The 6,000-nt window shown below is 42.7% G+C and overlaps 1 protein-coding gene across 4 annotated transcripts in view; it reads left to right on the forward strand.

Moving 5' to 3' along the window:
* The window catches only part of LOC103519402 (pyrroline-5-carboxylate reductase 1, mitochondrial-like), a 40,581-nt gene that overhangs the window by 14,627 nt on the left and 19,954 nt on the right, over positions 1–6,000 (forward strand). The window lies entirely within an intron of this gene.

Raw genomic sequence — 6,000 nt, forward strand, 5'->3', positions numbered from 1 at the left:
TGCATACACAGAAACATATACATGTATGTCTGTCTGTTACGGCGCTGTTACGCTGATGGACCTTTTGTTGTCCTCGTTTCACGAAAAAACGGCTTGACCGGTTTTGATAATATTTTTTGTTGTTGTTGAGAAGAGTACTGGGGGTGACAGAGGCTATTTAAATTTGTCACATTCCATCCTGAATCAAAAAGGCAGCACTTTAAAGTTATGACTCTTATACCGCGCTGATCCCGTACAAAGGACGGGTCAACCACAGTATTAAATAGAACTCGCACTTCGTGCTCGGGAGGGGGGCTTCGCCCCCCTCCACCCCCCGGGGGCTTCGCGTGTTCGCTACGCGGGGTTGTGCATGGGGTCGCGCTTCGCGCTCCCTTGTTTACGGTCGCGCTGCGCGCTCCCGGGGGCTTCACGGGGTTGTGCATGCGGTCGCGCTGCGCGCTCCCGGGGCTTGGCGGGGTTAAGCATAGGGTCGCGCTTCGCGCTCCCTTGGTTACGGTCGCGCTGCGCGCTCCCGGGGATTCGCGGGGTTTTGCATAGGGTCGCGCTGCGCGCTCCCCAGGGCTTCGCGGGGTTGTGCATGGGGCCGCGCTTCGCGCTCCCTTGTTTACGGTCGCGCTGCGCGCTCCCGGGGCTTCGCGGAGTTGTGCATGGGGTCGCGCTTCGCGCTCCCTTGTTTACGGTCGCGCTGCGCGCTCCCGGGGCTTCGCGGAGTTGTGCATGGGGTCGCGCTTCGCGCTCCCTTGTTTACGGTCGCGCTGCGCGCTCCCGGGGCTTCGCAGATGTGCATGAGGTCGCGCTTCGCGCTCCCTTGGCTTCGCCCCTGAAAACTAATATCGTCCCTGAGTCTTGTCTCGAAGAAATGAAAACTGAAAACTAAAAGCGAGAGCAAAATATTAAACGTAAGAAAAGTTTTGCTGGCCTCAAAGCGTGTTCCCCGTGTATTTCTTATGGGGGGACTAAAAAACGTCAATATATCGGGAACGGTTTGGAATTTCGGGATTTTCCGATTTTTCCCAGTACCTACAAAAAATAAGGAATCCAATGGTGAAAACCGCATCTTCCTAGCTCATCTAGAAGTGGGTTAGAATTTGTATACGTGAGTCAGTCAGTCAGTCAGTTACACAAGGGGCTGTATATATTTAGGACTCGCACTTCTACTCGGGAGGGGGGCGAAGCATGGGGTCGCGCTTCGCGCTCCCTCGTTTACGGTCAAGCTGCGCGCTCCCTCGTTTACGGTCGCGCTGCGCGCTCCCGGGGCTTCGCGAGGTTGTGCATGTGGTCGCGCTTCGCGCTCCCTTGGCTTCGCCCCTAAAAACTAATATCGTCCCTGAGTCTTGTCTCGAAGAAATAAAAAATGAAAACTAAAAGCGAGAGCAAAGTATTAAACGTAGTAAAAGTTTTGCTGGCCTCAAATTGTGTTCCCCGTGTATTTCTTATGGGGGGACTAAAAAACATAGCTCATCTAGAAGTGGGTTGAAATTAGTATGAGTGAGTGAGTCAGTCAGTGAGTCAGTTACACAACGTGTTGTATATATTTAGGACTCGCACGCCCCCCTCCACCCCCCGGGGGCTTCGCGTTCTCGCTACGCGGGGTTGCGTATACGGTCGCGCTGCGCGCTCCCGGGGGCTTCGCGGGGTTGAGCATGGGGTCGCGCTTCGCGCTCCCTCGTTTACGGTCGCGCTGCGCGCTCCCGGGGGCTTCGCGGGGTTGTGCATAGGGTCGCGCTTCGCGCTCCCTCGTTTACGGTCGCGCTGCGCGCTCCCAGCGGTTGCGAACGCACAGAAAGATTTTATTAACCTACAGAAGTATTTCTATACAAATGACATCTACCTTAACGAAAATAAAACAGAAGCCTTAGCTCTGGGGTACAAAAGCAAGAGGATCAATATGAATGACCACAAAATAGTATGCCATAAACGCCATTGTATAGCAAATAAAACGTATGAGGCTAATTGTTCGTGTAAAGGTATAGAATATACAGACCATGCAAGATACCTGGGAGTGATTATTGATGATGAATTCAAAATGAAGACACATATCGACAACCTGTGTAAAAAACTACGTATGCTAAAATACAAATTTAATCAAATCAATGCAGATAAGCTTCCAATGTCCACCAGGAAAATCTTGTATTTCTCCCTAATAGACTCGCTTCTTAGATACGGAGTAACATTATATACCTACGCACCCCAGTACACCCTTAACCCTTTAAATACGCTCCAGAGAAAAATCAAAACAATGCTCTTTGGTAATAACCGAATTCCATGCCTGACTCCAGAACAGCTTTCCATATTTGTACTTGTATACATGAACTTCCATGAGCCCAAATTTCGTCAACTTACAGACCAGTCATACGCCCTGAGACAACAAAGGTTCAGACGTCGTCATGTGTATACGGAACAATATGGGAGCAGGAGGCTAGAGTACATAATGCCGAAACTTTTGAATGAATATTGCGATGGATTCATGAACGAAAAGAACAACGAGAAGCTTAAGAAGAAATTAAAAGAAAGCATACTTCGTCACTGTTGATAATACCTACATACAAAGCACAACCACCAATATATCTACCTATGTATTTGCTTGTACATTATTCAATACCTACCTGTTAATCTTGTAAAGATAGTTACTTACCACCAGTTAGGTACACCTAAATGAAATAAATCGGGTCAAAATCGGTATGGTTACAAAATATTAGTTATGGATTTATTTATTTATTTATCTGTTTTTATACCTAAATTTTTTATTTAGGCAGTTATCGGTTCATAATATCTTGATTACAAATTGCATTGAATCATATAAATTAGAATTATAATGAGAGAGGCCCATCTCCAAGAAGTTAGGCAATAGCTTAGGAGATGACAAAAATTGTAATTTATTATATGTGAAATAAATGAGAAATATTAATCAATCAATCAATCAATCTCTCTCTCTCTCTCTTTCTTTCTCTCCCTTTCTGTATTTACCTAATCCTCCTCCTCCCCTCTCTCTTGATAAAATCAGTTAGCTACAGGTGGAAAAGAAAATTATACCTCGGACACATTTTCCCTAGGGATGTAATAACCATAAAACATACGTCCATACCCTAAGTACTTACCGTATTTACTTAGATAGTAAGTGGTTACTTTATATTATGTAGACGTCTGATTCAATATGACCACTGATCACAGCTGCCTCTGATTCAATATTTGAGCTGGGTCATGTTGTAATTTGTAGTTATTGTGTATTCAACGCGTGGTCGACTAGTGGTGTCAACTGCATACTTGAGAGATGAGATGACACTTTATACCTACTTGCTTGGAATAGTGAAGTACTTATGTACCTATTGTTTATTTTGTGAGTATAAGGAGTCCGAGAAATGACTAGTGCAGTAGTGGCATTGATAAAAGAAGCGATAGACCCAAGTCTTAGCTTAGAGGTTAAGCTGTAGAATTCATTCATAAATAAAAGCCCCTCGTGGGACCCCCTCGGCTGGGATTGAACTCACACCCTCCTGTTTACCAGCCGAGCGTCTTGACCATTAACCATCGAGGTAAATTAAATTTTCAAAATCGTCGAGTGAAAATTAAGAACTCACCTCGTTCGACTATTGTCTTTCAAATCTTCAAAAGTCTAAATTTCTATGGTCCTATCCTCTAGGCCCTAGAGTCTAGGGATCTAGGGTGATCTAGACATCAACCCCTAGGTATATAATTCCAGGCGCTAGACCTATAGTTCTAGGGATTCTAGGCAGTTAGAAGTCAGAGTCCTACACCCCCTATGATCAACCTATTGTTCCCACACTCATATACAAAGGGTCTCCAATGAGTAAACTCATTGGGTTTAGGGTCTTGTCTGCGGGTCCTAAAATCCTAGAAATCACACCAAGTGGAAACATTCCATACAGGGTTCGAATTCGGACGATTTCTAACCTTGTAGAAATTTTCAAGTTGTTGAATACTTACCTAAGGTAGGTAAGTAAGTACCTACTTAGGGATTTTTCAAGGGCTTGTACTTAGAGATCTTTTAAGTTCTTGATTAAGGTAGATACTTAAGTAAAAGTAAGTACATAGAAATCTTTCAAGGGCTTGAAAAGATCTTTTGTTGTTGATACAGGTAGGTAAGTACCCTCTATGACTTAGGCCAGCCACTCACTATCAGGCAGACCTGATCAGGTGTACCTGATATTGGAGTGACTTGCCTCATACCTCAACAAAAAGTACTTGGGTAAAAGGGACATTCACATTCACAGGGATATTTACAGGGTAAGAATGATATTTTCCATTGAGGGAGATACCCCAATAACCTATCTCATTTAACTTTCATTGGCTAACAACTGAACCATTTTTTACAAGACCCTGTCTGATTCATTTGCACTATCTCACCACTGTGATCTGGTGATCATTACCAATTCTGTTTTCTTTTCTTTTTAAATTAGAAAACAGGTTCTTTTCTTTCATGTCATAGTATTATGGATTGAGTTGAATGTTTTTTTATGAGTTAATTCATTCCATTGTAACAAGTGGATTTAGACCTTGGATTAGCCAGCCTAGTTAGCTTAGTTGGTAGTGCGTCTGCCTTGTAAGCGCTAGGCCGCGGGTTCGATTCCCGCCCGGGGCGGATTTTATCCTGATGGGATAATGTTCGTTCTCGGAAACGGCTGGCTTTCTCCTATCCTGTCTTCCTTCTCTCCTCGATTTCGGGACGATAAGACCATAGCAGTTAAAGTTCCCTCTGTCAAACCTCTTAAAAAAAAAAAAAAAAAAAAAAAAAAAAAAAAAAAAAAAAAAAAACAAAAAAATGCATTTCACTCTTTCTCTTCCCTTGCGCCATTTTTCACGTAGAAATCTATCGCTGGACACACAAAGAAACTTCTATACAAATCAAAGAAAATTGCGGGGATAATCACTTCTCGTAGCGAACCCGGGAACACATGTCATACGGTGTCACAAAAACACCACTTCAAGTCACTTTTTGCTGTTTCTACAGAGTAGTTTTGATCACTGGTTTTGGGTTTTCGGGAGAGCGGTCCCTACCAATACCACGTACGTTTTGGCAGACTGAAACCTTCCTTGTGTGTAAGGATGACCCTGAGTCAATTTTTTTTTTCCTTAGCCCCTTCAAGGAACTGAACAAAAGTCAGACACGAAAATTAAATTTAATTCCACGGCAGATCTTCAACCGGGGTGAGTGGTAACGTACTCCAACATGTTGTAACACGAGACTGCAAAACTTGAAAAGTACGATAAGAAGGGTGATAATACGTTTCTTTAAAACCTCCTAAAACTTCGTTGGTAAAAATTTGAGTTGGAACAATAGGTCAAGGTGCTTGAATGAGATTTAAAAAGTTTACACAGAAAGTGACGTCTATGGGGACAATTGTACCGATTACGGAAAATATGAAAAGGGGTAAATTCAAAATTGTCCTTTTCTTCTCTTCTTTTTGTGATTTGACATCTTATAATCTTAGAATCCTTATAGGTGGTAGATTTACTCTCCTTTTTTAGGGATAAACCGCACCAAATACCGTCGCTATTTGTTCCATATAGTAAGGATAAGATAAGATAACCCCAAAAATTAGAGTTCACAATCTAATATTTAAAAGGTGACTTTCACCTTTTTCGCGACGAGATTCCTTAGGAAGACGTATTTTCTACTATTCGCGTTGTTTAAATGTGTTGTTTCTCGATCCAATCATGTATCCATCAAGTCTTTCACCCTAACTTTACAGTATTTTAAAGTTTATTTGAAAGGAACCACGTCCTTATGATTTAGTAATCAGACCATATTAGGACTCCTTATCTGTGTTTCTTTATAGGAGAGATCTATTTTATTAACTTACATTTATTAATACATGTATCTTTCTATACCTGACTCTAGAGTGTCTGTCACTTTCATTTAATAGTAAGTCGGGAGGGATTCATGTTTTATAGGGAGTCTTATTAATGGTTCAGATTAAGGTACACGTCTCTTTTACTGAATTCACGTCCCTGTTTACGGGTTCATCCATAGTCTCATAG

Source organism: Diaphorina citri, unplaced genomic scaffold (genome assembly GCF_000475195.1).
Source record: "Diaphorina citri unplaced genomic scaffold, Diaci psyllid genome assembly version 1.1 scaffold2710, whole genome shotgun sequence".
In the NCBI taxonomy this organism is placed as follows: Eukaryota; Metazoa; Arthropoda; class Insecta; order Hemiptera; family Psyllidae; genus Diaphorina; species Diaphorina citri.